At 46.1% G+C, this 15502-nt stretch overlaps 1 protein-coding gene across 4 annotated transcripts in view; it reads left to right on the top strand.

The window, feature by feature from the left end:
• Window positions 1-6260: 6260 nt before the first annotated feature.
• Window positions 6261-15502, top strand: part of WASF2 (WASP family member 2) — a 41316-nt gene continuing 32074 nt past the window's right edge. The window contains exons 1-2 of one of the 4 annotated variants that reach the window (XM_050932036.1): window positions 6261-6376; window positions 6975-7021. The gene's annotated coding sequence lies outside the window, so the exon portion shown is untranslated. Of the gene's footprint in view, window positions 6377-6974; window positions 7022-8027; window positions 8083-15502 lie in introns of all 4 variants that reach the window. The other 3 variants (XM_050932035.1, XM_050932033.1, XM_050932034.1) reach the window with 3 other exon arrangements.

Raw genomic sequence — 15502 nt, 5'->3', positions numbered from 1 at the left:
GGTGGCGTCTGTTCCCAGATACCATTAACTAGTGAGCAAAGGTTGCAGTGTCTCCATGGAGACAAGACAGCAAGCGAGACAGTGTGTGTGTGGCTCTCAGGTTAGAGCTGATTAGTAAATGTCAGCTGCACCACTGCGTTCCTGTAACTGCCCTCCACCAGCGCTGGCTCGGGTCCCCGTTGGGAGAAAAAACACAGCCAGCCGTGGGGGGAGGGGACAGGAAGAGAACACAAAGAAAGGGCTGCTCCAGAGCTAAGCGCTTAAGGTGTTAGCAAGTTTTCTCTTTAATTCTTAACTGTGAGGTCGTTATTGCTCCTCCGTACTCTTAGGTGTCCAGGTCAGGTCTTAAGACCCAGGGATCTTCATGGATTTTATCTGCACCTCAGGGCTCTTTTGATTCAATGGAAGCGCCAGCCTGTTCACACCCATACTCTTACAGGAACAGGGTGGAATGACTTGTTGACATTCAGAGGGCCTGCTCCTTTGCTCTGGGCACTGGATGTTACCAGAACCTCTCTCCCCTCCTGCTTAGTCTGTACTGTAATAACAACACTCTACCTTTCTAAGATATTTAGGCCCTTAACTTCCATTCAGTGGAAGTCAGGAGCCTAAATACCTGTGAGGATCTGGGACTCAGTGCTGAAATAAACTCCAGGTCCTCTTGGTTGCCAGGCCCATGCCTTAATCATGAGCAGATCCTTCCTCCTGGCAAGTATCGCTGAGTATCCTGCAAGAATCATCCCCTGGGCTTAGCCATTTTAAAGATTGAACAAAGTTCATTGTCTGAGAGTGCTCCCAGTGACACCAGCACGCTCCTTAGAAACATGCCCTGCAACTGAGAACAAGAAACAGAAGCAGAATCCTTCCAGACACACTGCACAAGTGAACCCCCAAATGCAAGCTCTCTAAGCTTTGTTCTTTGTAATGTTTCCTATTTCGCCGCCCTCCTCCAAACCCCACAGAGTGCTGAACCACTGCTCTTTCTTCACGGACAAGTTCAACCTACTTGTTGCCTGGGGTTACTTGACACTGTAGCCATATCCCTTCAGTTTTGTTCCAGGTCAGCACTGTGTCTGGGATCTTTTTCCCCTGCCCTCTACGCCTTGCCAGGAGCATTAATAATTCACCAATGCAAGCATCAGCCTGCATGTAAGAGAGGTGTGAACCCATGATATCAGTAGTTGCAGAACCAAACCAAAGTTGCAAGGTATCTCCGCTCTGAGCTCAGCAGTGTGAGTTCATGCCTTGGTTCAGGTTCCTTTGACAGTGTGGGGGTTAGAGACCGTGTCTTACTCTGTTCTGTACAGTTCAACCACATAGTCAGTGCTTCACAAATATAGTGGCAGAGGGCGTTTTAATGGTGCAGTGAGTTAGTGCACTAGCGTTCTCTTGCCGAGACCTGAGTTAGGTCACAAGGGATGATATGTCCTGGTTTCATCCAAGCTCTGTTAGTCCAAGGATCTCAGTGGACAGAAGACACCATTTGGACAAGCGTCCCCTAGTCCCCTTCAATGGTTCCCAAAGACATTAGCAGACACAACACACGGGTTTAATGTAGCATGATGGTCTGTGCTCAGGAAGGGTCAAGGTGTGTGATAAAAAGGGCCCTACAAGTCAGTCTGAAGCTCATCCATAGACAGCCTGTTGTGGAAAAGCCTGTAATACATCTTCCCATGGCATCGGCTGGCGTTCTCAGCCTCTTGTACGAGCATTAGATTCCCCCATTGTGAAAAAAGATGGCACAAGCAAAATAACTGAAAAGATATCTGGTCACAGCTCCGGCTGGCATGGGTAGGGCTGTTCTTCTGCTCATTTTGGCCATCAGTATGGCAGTTGAGCCGGAGAATGATTTATATTCAGAAAATACAGGAAGGCAATTGGCAGGCGACCACATCTCTTATAGAGAAACAAGTGTCGGGGGGTATCAATCACTTTTGTTTTGGATATTGCAGTTCAGGAGATATTATTCCGGGGTTATAAAAAAGAGACTCTTATGCAGCCAGCAATCAAGGTTGCAGGGCAGATACGGATTACAGGATTCCCTTGGGGCTGTGATGACACCTATCAATGACGGCAAATCCTTTTCAAGGGAATAGCTGACAGGCAGCATAGAAAACCTGGAGGTGATAACCCTCCAATGCCTTCCTATAGGAGACGGGGCCCAGGTCCATGCCTTAGAGCTGTGCAAGCTTGTTACCACAGGAGAGAGGTGGAGGGGTGTTGGCAAGGGGTGGAGTGTGCCTAGTGATTTCAAGGGTGGTTTCTCCAGGAGAGGGGTGTAGCTGTTTGAACAGTCAAAGAGGGAGGAAGGGGTGGAGCCAGGTTGCAAGGGTTGACTATTTAAAGGCATAGGAGAGTGGGTTCCCTACAGGCCCAGGGGTGCTAACTATGAGTGTCAGGTGACACTGGTGCAGCATTCTGTAGCAGGCGCTGATGGCGACAGGTGAGATCTTGAGGGATGAGAACGTTTGTCTGTTTGCCCCAGTTGCCATGGCATTCAGCCACTGATCGATCCACTGTTGGCCTTCGCTGCTGCTGGCTTGTCTTTCCAAGGTGCTGCACACTAGGAGGGGAAGAATGGACAGGATGGGCAAGAAATGCATAGAAATATTACTGTATCATACATGTCCTATGTGTCATGGGTCCATACAGAAACAACAGGGGGGAACAACAGGTTAGACAAGGTCTCTCCTGCTACATATCTTTTGTGTTGCTCATACAGTGCAAAGGGAATGGAGATTGGCTGCACCTCCCTAGCTTGGTATGGGAGAATCCCAAGTGGGTGCAGATCCGGCACAATCAGTTCCAATGCTATCCTCCCTGCAGGGGCAAGGAAGAGCATTTAGGAACAGGGGCTGGACCGTGACCACTCCAGCTATTTTGAACTAGTGGATGGTTTCTTGCCAAGCTAGCACTAGTTAGAGCACTCCCCAGGTTGCTCTAACCTGCACCAGGACCAACAGAGAATCAGGAAATGCACCCAGTTTGCAAAGCATAATCTCTGCAAACCAGAAAATCTGGCCCAAGGATCGCACTTGCACTCAGTAAGGACTGCATTGATGTCAGCATGTTGTACTGTGTTATCAGTAACATTTTGCAAATGATACAAATCAGCACCAAAGCAGCACTAAACTGAAAAAAAAACAATCAGGAAGCTAGAGGATAGCGTTTAGTGATTTGGTAACTGTAGTTTATTTTAAAATCTGATCACTTTATTAACTCTGAATGGATGAGTATGTACGTCTTATTCACTGTTAATTGGGTGCATCTGTCCATTATTCCTTCCAGCTAATTGTGTATTTTAAGTGTAAACCTTGAATCTATAAGCAGTCAGTGAAGAAAATAAAATTGTACGCCAGGAAAAAAATTGCAACGAGTGAATGGGCAGAAGAGTTAAGTACTGTACTATGGTACATCTATTGTGTATATTTTAAATTCTGATCCAACTATTCACACCTGCAGTTTGTGACATGGCTGGAAGCTGTTGGTTCCCATTTCTTCTCTGCCCTTTGAGGATGCCATTTCTGAACCGAGAAGGGGATATCCGTGCTTCAAGTAGCAATGCACATCTTCATGCACTATTACTGCCTCCTTCAAAAAGTGCTTTGCCAACGCTCCTCCAAAGTGCTTTGTCAATGCCATCAATATCATTGTCCCTATTTGACAGATGTGGGGTGAGGGGGAGGCACAGGGAGAAGCAGTGACTTGCTCAAGGCCTCCCAGCAGGCCAGTGGCAGCATGGGAATAGAATCCCAGGCCTCCTGCATCCCAGTCCGGTGGTTCCTCCACGCAGACCCCGATTCTTCAATGACTTATGCCCATTGGCTCTATGGGGATTGCTCATGTGTGAAAAGATGACCATGCATAAGTCTTTGCAGGGTTGGGGCCCGTGAACATATCTGCTTCTGTAAGGCTTACAGTTTACTTGTGTTTTCTACTTCCTTTCAGTTCTTATATTAGTAACACTTTACTGTATAAATTGTTTTTTTCCCAACCCCCAGATTATATTATAATCAGGTGATTCATTTAGTTCTTTCCAGAGGATGCCAAACTTGACTTTGCTGCCTCTGCCACTAGCAGAGTATTATAAATGAATTCCTGGGCCTTACTGGAGAGAGAAAATCTCCCGACACCAATGAAATAGAAACTGCTAGAAGCTGAGACTAAGCCCCCAATCCTGCTATCAGATGCACACAGACAGACCTCTGTGCCTGCAAGCAAATTGGCTTGAAGTCAACATGGCTTCATCCACATGGATCAGCCTGCAGGACCGGGGCCAAAAGCTGGACTAGATCACATGTTTCGAATTTCTTTGCACAATCCAAATGCTACAGGATTTGGGTCTGTCAAGCTGGGGTCTCCAAAGTGGTTTAACCAAAAGTTTTGCCTTGCACCCCAAAAAGAAATGCCAATAATGCAGCATTTAGAAAGCTCCCCAAACACCTGGTCGCTGTGGATACGGGATGCACCATGCCACCTGCATACAAGAATGTCATTGTAAAAATGGCTTCCTTCCCTCTACAAAATATTTCTATTTCCTGACATTTTTTCTGTTTAGTAGCAACACAACCTAAATTCTCCCTAACTCCATATCCCTGCTCTTCCACAGCACAGCCCCATGGGAGGGAGCTGAAGCAAGCTCCCCCGGGGGAGGGTGATGGAGGAGGCAGATGGCCACCAAACTAAAGCTGTTCCATTCTGTGCATCCGAAGAAGTGAGCTGTAGCTCACGAAAGCTCATGCTGAAATAAATTTGTTAGTCTCTAAGGTGCCACAAATACTCTTGTTCTTTTTGCGGATACAGACTAACACGGCTGCTACTCTGAAATCAAACTAAAGCTGTCACCTTCCCAGCCTTTCCTGTGACTATCTCAGCTCTCCCAAAATCCTCTATCTTTGCCATGGCCTGTCCCATCATCACCAGGCCTCCTCCTTTATGGCATTCCCTGCATTCCCTCTTCCACCAGGGTTTCCTCTAATTCTTGTAACTCCTTCCCTGCCACCCCCTAGGGTGACCAGATGTTCTGATTTTATAGGGACAGTCCCGATTTTTGGGTTTTTTTCTTATATAGGCTCCTATTACCCCCCACCCTCGTCCTGATTTTTCACACTTGCTGTCTGGTCACCCTACCAACCCCACACTCCCTGGAGGGCCATCTCCATTTGTGCCAGAGGCGAGCTCCTTTCCCTCTCTTGTATGGCCATCCCGATTACCACCACGTCTGTCTTCTCCTAAACCCTCTCTAGCTCCCGCAGGTCATCCTCCATTTTTTGGAGGGCCTGCCTCCCAGCGCTTCCTGCTTCCTCGCCACCTATTGTAGGGCCCTCCCCATCTCTGCCAGGGTCACCTACTGATCCATCATCTCTGCCAGCCCCTTCTCTGTGCTACTTCTGCCCAGGATCTCCTCATCACGACAGTCTCCCTCGTCTTCCCCATCTCCAACTGGGCCCTATCTCAGCCCCGGCCTTCGCTCTCTCCATCTGCAGGGCCCTCACGAGGCCGTGGGCAGAAGGGAGGCTCCCACACAGGGCAGCACCCATTCCCAGCCTTTGCCATCCTCCGTCTGTCCCTGTCCTCCCCATCGGTGGTGTAGTGTGAAAAAAATGAAGTGGGTAAACTAGCCTAACCTAAATATTCCCTCAATGAGACGTGGCCTCAGTTTACCCACTGCTACACTCCTGCCCTTCCCCCTCCAACCCTCCCTCCTCTGCCCTCTGTAAGTTCCTGCCCCCTGTTGGAATCTCCTACTCCCCCCTCCCCCTTTCCATTTCTCAAATGGGCCAGTCCCGCTGGTGTGACAACCCCCCCACTCCCCGGTGGAACCTTCCTTGGAGGGCCTCACACCATAGAGAAGAAGGGCAAAGACCAAGTGCAGTCATAGGAGGAGGAGTCCAGGAAGGGGAGGGCCAAGCGTTTCGCAAAATAATCAGGAAGCCCAATCTTTTCCGATCGCTCTTAATCACCGTGGAATATCTTTAAAGTATCGTATTAATTCAAAACATTTGATTGACCTTCAGGAAATCTTGTTCAGTTTAATCCAATGGTGTGTTTGTGTGCCCCCCCCCAGCGCTCATATGGCACGTTCCACCTTGTTGACTCTCTTTGCGGGGCTTACTTGGGTGGGGTCCTTCTGCCGCGTAGGGGGCGTACGCAAATTGCGTAGCAAGTTTGACGGGAGCGGCGGGAGAACCAATCAGCTGCCGGAGGGCCGAGGTGGGGAGCCAATTGGGCCGCGGACCGGCGGTTGGGGAGGCGGGGCGAGTTTCAGTCAGGGCAGTGGGGGGAGTTGTCGAATGGCGGACGGACGGTAGGGGCGGCCCGCCCCGGTGGTGCTGAGTGGAAGGAGCCGGCGAGGAAAGCGAGGCCGCCTAGCGGGGTGAGTGAGCGGGCGCGTAGGCAGCGACGACCATCCCCCCAGCCGGCCCTTTGGCCTGGGGGCAGCAGCCAAGCCCCTGCCAAATAGGGAGCTGCGCGGGTGGGGCGGGCCCTGCTTCCTGCCACATAGTGAGCCCTGGGTGCCGCTGCCCAACCGGAGCCTCCCTAAGGCCCCTTCCCCTCCCCCACCCCTCGGCCTGGTCTGGGGGTGCGGGCGCGGCCTGCCCGCTCCGCGGGGGGAGCCTGGCTCCCCCCCGCCTTGGGGCGACGCTTTCACAGAGTCTCCCTAGGAGTGGCTGCCACATTCATGGGCGCCTATGGGAGGACCGCCCTGTGCTGGGGGGGGACAGCCCTGTGCTGGGGGGGGGCAGCTGCCAAGCTTGTAAAGGGCTGTGCTGACTTGCCCTATAACCAGGGCAGGGCAAAGAGCAGAAGCCCATTAGGGTCCCTGCTATGTAGATCTGATTTGCATGGGAAGTGCTTAGATAATGGGGGGATGGGTTTACATTGCACCTTAACGTAGATAGAAGGTCTGGGAACGGATCTGAGGTTTTGTTTTTATGGCTTAGGTGGGAGTTTTTTGTTCCTTTTCTTTGCAGGCTTGTGCTATGCTTTGTTGCTGGGTTTTCAAAGAGCCCCCGTAAAGGTGCTTGCAAAACTTGTGAATGTGCCTGCTCACTTGTGGGAAAAGTTGGCTTGTTTGTGCAGCTGGCTGTTTTTGTTGGTGTGAGTTTTTTTTTGTGAGTGGAATTGTGGAGCATTGGTGTGAAACTGTTATCTGCCTGATTTGCTGCCTTCTCACCCCAGAGGTGGCTGCATTTTGGTGGTGGAAGAATTGATTCTTCTCCCTTCTTTCCCTATCCCACACATATGCGTGAGTGTGAGACTATACAAATATACTCCCAATTAGTGGTGTACTGTGTGATATACAGCTACTGCTTGAAACAGATTGGGGTGTGACCCTGTGTCTGCTGCAGTGCATGGTGGAAAATGTCTTCAATACTGATTCCTCAGGACCTCTATGAGAGGAGACTTAGGAGGATGTAGCTGACTAGCTGTAACCTCTGTACAGTTTAGTTCCCTTTTCCAGGGGAACAGAGTGCCTGGGGATATTCTTCAGGTTGTTCTGAATTAGCATGTAGGCCTGCACTAAAGCTGCTGCTTCAGGATATGAACAGTATTTTACCTTTTGGAGCATGGCAATTGCAACAGTTCCCCATACTAGTCACAATTTGGCCTAAAGGCCCTGTCTAAAATAGGGACATTTTCTAAAAGTTTTCATGGGTGCCAACACTGATTCAATTCCCCTCTGTGTTAGCAACACTGGAAGTCCTAGCACAGATGGGGCAATCGGCATTCTTAATATCATGTTGTATAATTCTAAGAGCAGATCTGATCAATGTGGTGTTAAAAATGTTGCCAGCCTGTCTACTTTAAAAAACAAACACACACAAAAACACACAAGGAGTCCTTGTGGCACCTTAGAGACTAACAAATTTAAGCATAAGCTTTCATGGGCTAGAACCCACTTCATCCGATGTACATAAGACAACGAAAGTTTATATCCAAATAAATTTGTTAGCCTCTGAGGTGCCACAGGGACTCCTCATGGTTTTTTTGGTTGGTTGGTTGGTTTGTTTTTGCTGATACAGACTAACATGCCTAGCACTGAAACCTGTCTACTTTATGGCATCCAACACTGCAACCGTGAGTTGAGCAGAACTGATAACTGTCAATGGTGGGGAACTCTTAGAAAACATGCCTGGTGTAGATGGCGCTATAGTTTTTAAATCCCCTGTGATCCTTATATTTGTAAAGCACCCAGAAGAGTGGACAGTTCTGTGAGAAGAAAAAGTTGAAGATGAAAAAGATGAGAGTCCAGCAAAAAATGAGGGTTGCGCGTTGCAGTAGAACTGAGACAAGCTGTGTTGCTTTATGAGGAACCGAGTGCACCCACACGCAAACCAGTTGTCTAATGAGGAAGGAAAATAGCCATGGATTTCTTGCACCAGCTCTACATGGCTGTAGAGCTGGTTGCTGTTAAAAGCCACTGGAAGGAAAATGTCTATTGTTGTGACTTACTGTTCAGCAGAATTTCTGTATCAATTTCTTTTATTTTGACTCTTGTGTGGGTTTTTGTCTTATATTTTGGTTAAACTTTATATCAGGCCTCTTGTAAAAATGTATTGCTGAAATCTTTTACAGACTTACATAATATTTACAAATTTTAAAAACAGACAATAGCATGACTTTGAAAATCCATTCACTGACTCATGAGTAAGCGCAAAGCTGTATGTGGCTGGTGAAGGTAGGCTAGACACAGCTGCAGAATTGATGCTTTTACATTTTTTTTAAGTTAAAAAAATAAAACCCTGATTTGGGGAAACTTCTTCCAAGCTTTACAACAAGTTCACCCAGTTCAAATTCTCATGCAAACCATCACTTACAATGCCACTCCCCTGGGTGGGTTGTCAGCAGCAGGGATGGACCTCTGGATCTTAAAACATGAGCCTGGATCCTAAAACATGAGCCTCTACTACTTGAGCTAAAAGACCCTCTAAGCCAAAGCTGTAGCAGGATCATCAGCCTCAATATGTAGCCTAGCCAGCTACATATTGATGGGGACAAAGTGCCACACTGAATGGAGGTGGATTCCAAGAAGATAACCTTCCAAGGATGAACTGAATGTCAATGTTTTTATTGTCCACTTCCTGAGTTTGCAAACAGATGGTTCTAGTAGAGGGGTAGGCAATCTATGGCACGTGTGCCAAAGGCGGCACTCGAGCTGATTTTCAGTGGTATTCATACTGCCCTGGGTCCTGGCCACTGGTCCGGGGGGCTCTGCATTTTAATTTAATTTTAAATGAAGCTTCTTAAACATTTTAAAAACCTTATTTACTTTACATACAACAATAGTTTAATTATATATTATAGACTTGTAGAACGAGACCTTCTAAAAATGTTAAAATGTATGACTGGGATGCGAAACCTTAAATTAGAGTGAATAAATGAAGACTTGGCACACCACTTCTGAAAGATTGCTGACCCCCTGTTCTAGTACTTCTTAACAAGACCATGGTTGGTTCGCTATTTTTCTTTAGAGTCCTGTGAGCAGCAGTGAAACCGACAACTCAGCTGTGTTGTCCATTTACCAGGCTGGTGGACCTCCACTTGCCTTTCATTTTGGTTTTGCCTAGTAGATTTCTGGTGAATTTTTCAAGCCCTGATTTCTAGAAGTGTGTATTATACAACCCATAATAACGGAACGAGATGAGAGAATAAGAATTGAAGACAGCTGGAATAAGGCAGGGTATAGGCCACGGGAGGGCAAACTTTTTGGCTCGAGGGCCACATCTGAATATGGAATTGTATGGTGGGTCATGAATGCTCACAAAATTGGGGGTTGGGGTGTGGGAGGGGGTGAGGGCTCCGGCTGGCAGTGTGGGAGGGGGCTTTGGGGTGGGGCAGGGGGTTGGGGCATGGGAGGGGGTCAGGGGTGCAGGCTCTGGATGCACTTACCTCAAGAAGCTCCCAGAAGCAGCAGCATGTGCCCTCTCCGGCTCGTATGTGGAGGCATGGCCAGGTGGCTCTGTGCGCTGCCCTGTCCGCAGGTGCTGCCCCTGCAGCTCCCATTGGCCGTGCTTCCTGGCCAATGGGAACTGCGGAGGTGGTGCTTGGGGCAGTGTGCAGAGCCCCCTGGCTGCCCCTACATGTAGGAGCAGGAGGGGGGACATTCCGCTGCTTCCGGAAGCTATGTGGAGTCACAAGTCCTGGAGCTCGCTCCCTGCCAGTAGCTCAAGGGCCATGTTAAAACGTCTGAAGGGCCGGATGTGGCCCCGGGCCGTAGTTTGCCCACCTCTGCTACAGGCAGTAGAGCTAATATAAAATGTGCTACTTTATCTGGAATGCTACATTTAAAAATAAAACAAACTAGTGACTGGTGAGTTGTATTATGGGATAGTTACCCACAGTGCACTGCTCTCTATGGTGATGCAGTCACTGCTAGTGAGGACGCACTCCACTGTCACAAGGAGCATGTGGACATGCACAGCCGACTTAATTACTATGGGGGCTGTATGTTGACTTTACACTACAAACTTAAGTTAGTTTAAGTTTGTAGCATAGACATGCCCTTAGTAAGGGAAAGAGACATGGAACTGTCAAGAGATGCAGAGCTGTTACTATTGGAGACTGTAGAAATGAGTTACTGATAACATTCTGTTAAGCAGAATGTTATACCAACTTCACCAGGAATTGTATTGCATACCAGATAGATAAACAGTGTAGTTTTAAGCTTACAGTTCAGAACACTTCTTGTGATCAATGATTCATTTGTCGACAAATATCATTTAAAAAAATCTTATGTATAAATACTAAACCAGGTTTCTGGCATATTTTAAATGTGACTGATTCTTCAGGGCTTGGTTTAGATGGAATTCATCCATTCATTCAAAGCTTAGGTAGATGTGTGGTGTGGGTGAGTGAGTAGGTTAAGTTCTCTGAAGTTTGCACTGTTTAAATCTAGTTATGTCGGTGAGTCCAGCTCTGTTGACCCCTCACCCAAATCCCAGGGAGAAAAACAGGGGAAATCCGTTGGGGTTAGTCCTGCCACAAAAGTTAGGTAAGGTTTTGATTGACAGCTTCTTGTACAGTAGGCAGATTCACAACATAAAAGGTTTGACTTTAATCATTCTACTACCCTTTTCAAATAGGCCTTTTGGACTCCGTTTCATATCTTATTCTTTCAAACTAAGGTTTCCGTTGTGTTTTTAATTAGACATAACACAGGTACTGAGAACTGGGCAAAATACAATGGAACACTAGGTAAGGAACAGTCCTGCACAGACCAGAAAGTGAATGGACTAGAAAGCTCTTATAAGTGTTTTTCCTGTCTCTTGTTTGCATGGTTCAGGTTAAAGTTTTTACACTTTCTGGTGTGTCTGTACATAAGAGTGCTAAAAGTGAAGGTGTTTTCTTGAGGGCTAAAACTGGCCAAAAGTATGCTCTGGCCAAAGGCTCAGCATTTATTTTGTCTTGTGTAGTGCCTGTAAGAATGCTCTAGGTGTGCAAAACACACAGTAGAAAAACTAGAGGTAAAATCTGTAGCTTGTCCCTCAAATAGCAAGTCTGAGAACTACACCTAACTCTTTTTGGGGGGTGGGGGTGGGGGGCGGAGAATAGCATGACACATCAAAGGCCTAATATTGTTGCCCTTTGCACATAACATCTGTAAAAGTCTTTGGCCCCTTCGTTGCCTTAAATCTTTAGTTATATGGACAAAATGCAACTGTTCTCCAGGAGAGTAGGTGCTTAGGGCATGGTGCTTACTACTTTGAGCAATACCCTTTTTTTTTAGTAGTGCTTAGTACTGTGAGCAATACCGTGCCTAATAATAAATATTTGCAGGATCAGTGTCTTAGACACCACAGCATGCACTTTATAAGTGCCTAGATAAATATTTTGGTGAAAACTGAATAGTAGAAGTTCTGTGTAGGAGCTGTTGGTTCATAAGCAAATGAGTGCTCAGAACAGAATTACCCTGGTGAAGTTCACTTCCTCTCACTGCAACTCTGTGTGATAAAGAAAAAAAATTGCATACTGTATTTTCTCTTTTTTGGGAGTGGCTATATCGAGTCTCCTACGTATGATAGCATATGGGGAGGCTCATGACGGCTTTGTGTAGATGTTTACAGGATGGTGGCCTCACCCAGATTTAGACAAGATTTTTATTTCTTTGGGAACTTTCTAGTTTTTTTCTTTGGTGGGCGGAGTGGAGAGTGAAAGAGTGCTCTCCCTTTTTTTCTCCTCCCAGAAAAGCTGAAATATGAGCTTAGGGTGTGTTTTGTTCGGATGCACAGTCCATAGGCTGCACATAGTGTTAATCACACTCAAATGCAAAACTCACATTTGTAGTAATAAAGCTAAAAAATAGTTCCAAGGTCCCACCTCTAATTCTTGAAATTGTAGTGAAGCCCATTGATTGAGGCATTGGAGCACAGACTTTCCCCGTGCATGTCCTAACTGAGGAATTTGCTGAGGGAGTTTTCTGTAAGAGACTCTGGAGTCTTTGCTAATGTTAGGATCGGTAACAGAAACTGGTATTTTATTTTTTGCAGATATGCAAGATGAACCTAATAACACCTAATTCTTTGTATATAGTGCTTTTCATCAGTAGTCTCGAAGTGCTTTACAAAGAAGATTATCATAATTGCCTTTTTTACAAATGGAGAAACTGAGGCATAGGGCAGCAGAGTGACTTTTCCAGGTTCACCCAGCATGTCAGTGCAAAATCCAGGAATAGATCCCAGGTCTCCTGAGCCCAATCCAGAATTCTCTACATTAGGCCACACTTCCCACACCTAGACTCCCCCTGGTCTGGAAGGTACTTCTAACTTGGCTTTGACATCTGCAAGTGACCTGGGACTTCCCTCCCTGATCGATAGCATCTCGCCCATTTTCAGAGGAGGCCTGGTGCATGCCCTTACAGGAAGAGGATGCTTTGGGGTTGGATGCAGTGAGTCCTGGAGGACAGAGAGAGCAGACAACAGACATTGACTCACAAAAATCTTTTGCTTTTCTTGACATTTTTTTTTCTTATGCTTCTTAGTCTGTTATCCCTGCTTTCTGATTGGCTGTGGTTGAGCATATTCAGTGACATCACATCTCTTACATAGGGGATTTAGATCCAACTGATTTGTTAACTCTCCACTCGGGTGGCCTGGGTGGTTCTGTGCTCCACCCTCCATCTCCACTTGCATTGCTGCTTCTGCAAATAAGTTTGGGTGTAACCTATACCATTCCTCTCTGGAATTCTGTGCAGTCCTTCCTGCTATTCTGTGCAGTCTTATTTTTAACCCAAAATCCTTGAACCTGTGTTCAAGATTAGTAGTGACTTACATAGAATTGTAAAGCTCTTGGAGATAAACAGATAAAAGGTGCTTATAAATGATTGCTTCATTATTGAAGGCCTACATTGTTCTGCCCCTTCTGTATGTGAGATCTGCCTTGAGGCCACCTACTAGACTGTTGTTCTGAGATCATGTGTGACCTGTTATTTTGAAGGTTATCCTCTATCGCTCTTCGAGATAGCACACAATGGAGAATGGGATGGAACATGCATAGAGGAGTTTCTTGCTAAAGTGAATCAATTCTTAAAGTTGCTGTAAGAATATAAATGAGCTTTGGTTTATTTGGTTTTCATTGGAAAACATTTAGCTATAGTTGCTCTCTTTCTTCTATTTTATGCTGTTTGATATAGATAGATACTTTTCTTCTTGAAAAGGCCTGCTTTAGTGTGGGAAAACATGTTATTTCTCTGCTGGATTGCAGTGTATCTGTTTGAACAATTCCTTCATGAAATGAAGATCTTCTTTTTTTTTTCCAGTACAAATTGACTTGTGGTGGAAATGTGCTTATTTCAGGACAGATGACTAGGGCATAGGCCGGGAACCAAGGTTCTGGGTGCAGCTCAGCCACTAACACTCCATATGATTCAGACAAGTCACTTAACTGTTCTGCGCCCCAGTTTCCCCTTCTGTAGAGGTGGATGAATGGTTCTTACCTTCCTTTTTGTAAAGCAAGATGAGAAAGATTGTTATGGGAAGGATTGAGCTGTGCCTCTTTGTGATGCCTGGAAAAAGCTCCATTGGTGAAGGTGACTTGGGTGAGCATGCTCCGAGTACCTAGATAGAAGGCATGTGCTGGAGGGAGAACAGTATTCCCTGCCCCCATCCTATCCTGCTCAGATACTGTGTAGTGGAAAAATACAATAGTATTTTGGTCCTGACTCCTCTACGACTGGACTGTTTAGAATTTCTAATAGGAATATGTGACAGCCAGTGGGTTGATGTCACTTTTTTTTTCACAGCAGGTTTGCATTAATTGTTCACATGCAGTATAGTTTTGCTAAGCATTTGTTGGCCTATTATATTACCAGAACAGGACAGAGTATGTTTCATTTCTCCTGTTTCCTCTTTCAGAGCCTTCCTTTTTTCTTCTTTTTTTAGAGTCTTGCTTCAAGTCTCTGTGTAGCTAAGTTCTTTTCTTTTACTTGGAGGAATGAGTGATGCTTTGCTTTCAGCCAGCTCTTCACCGGGAGGCTTTAAGTGGCATTCAGAGGAGACTATCGGCCACAATGTCTGATGGATTGGTGTAGCTGCAATTCATGCATGGAGTGCAAAAAATAGGACTTAATTGGTAGGGAGGGGAAACGGCAACCTGGGTTGAATGAATGGGTGAAAGTTCCACGACTACCCCTAGGTGAGCAAATAGTGTTATGAGTTGCTGGCGCTGCCAGAGCAGAAGTGAGAGTCCTGTGCATGCACCCTGCTTTTGTGCACAGTAAGGGAAAACCCACATTCTTTATTCCTTTGGTCTTACAGCTGCAAATAGAAGAGAGAACTACATCCCTGCCCCCCAGATCCTGTCCTTTCAATACTAGCAGCATCTGGTCTAAGCCTCTGCTGGAGAAAGACACTGTAACTATAAATACAGCTTTATCCTCTATCTCGGACATCATAAAAGAACTGACCACTTCCCCTTTAGAGGCTAAATTATGAAACATGTAATCAACCAATTTGTACAATGTCATATTTTGGTCTCTATTGAGAATTCAGTCTTGTATCAAGGATGTTGCTTCTAGGGTCTGGCTTTACACAAGTGGTTTTCATAAAGGAGCTTTAAATGCTGGAACATGTGGTGAGCCATGAGCATCTTGTATCTAAAGACTTGGATCAGTAACAGCTCTAATACAATCTATTCTCTCTTCCTCATGAAAATATCAGTTCTGTGACATCATGGTTTCAAACACTTTACCCCTTAAGAGTCCAAACTATTTTTTTAATGGTGCAGAACTCAGGGCAGAGAGCTGCGCTTTATTTAAATATCTTAAGTGTCCAAGTTGACAGTTTCAGCACATATAAAAATTAAATTACAGTTAAAACAAAAAAAATTGCCCCATTGCCTGCAGACGATTCCACGGTCATCTACTACTAAATCCTAATCAACACTTGCCCATCTTCCCAAATGAAGAAAGCCTGGTTAAAACAACTGGGGTCTTGCTAGCGTGCTCTAAATTCCATTAAATCTAGTCTCTGGAAGGCCAAGGGAGAAAATGAATTCCGGAATC

The sequence above is a fragment of the Gopherus flavomarginatus genome, chromosome 22 (assembly GCF_025201925.1).
Source record: "Gopherus flavomarginatus isolate rGopFla2 chromosome 22, rGopFla2.mat.asm, whole genome shotgun sequence".
Classification (NCBI taxonomy): domain Eukaryota; kingdom Metazoa; phylum Chordata; order Testudines; family Testudinidae; genus Gopherus; species Gopherus flavomarginatus.
The sequence above is the reverse complement of the archived record's forward strand: the minus strand, read 5'-3'. Positions and strand labels throughout refer to the sequence as shown.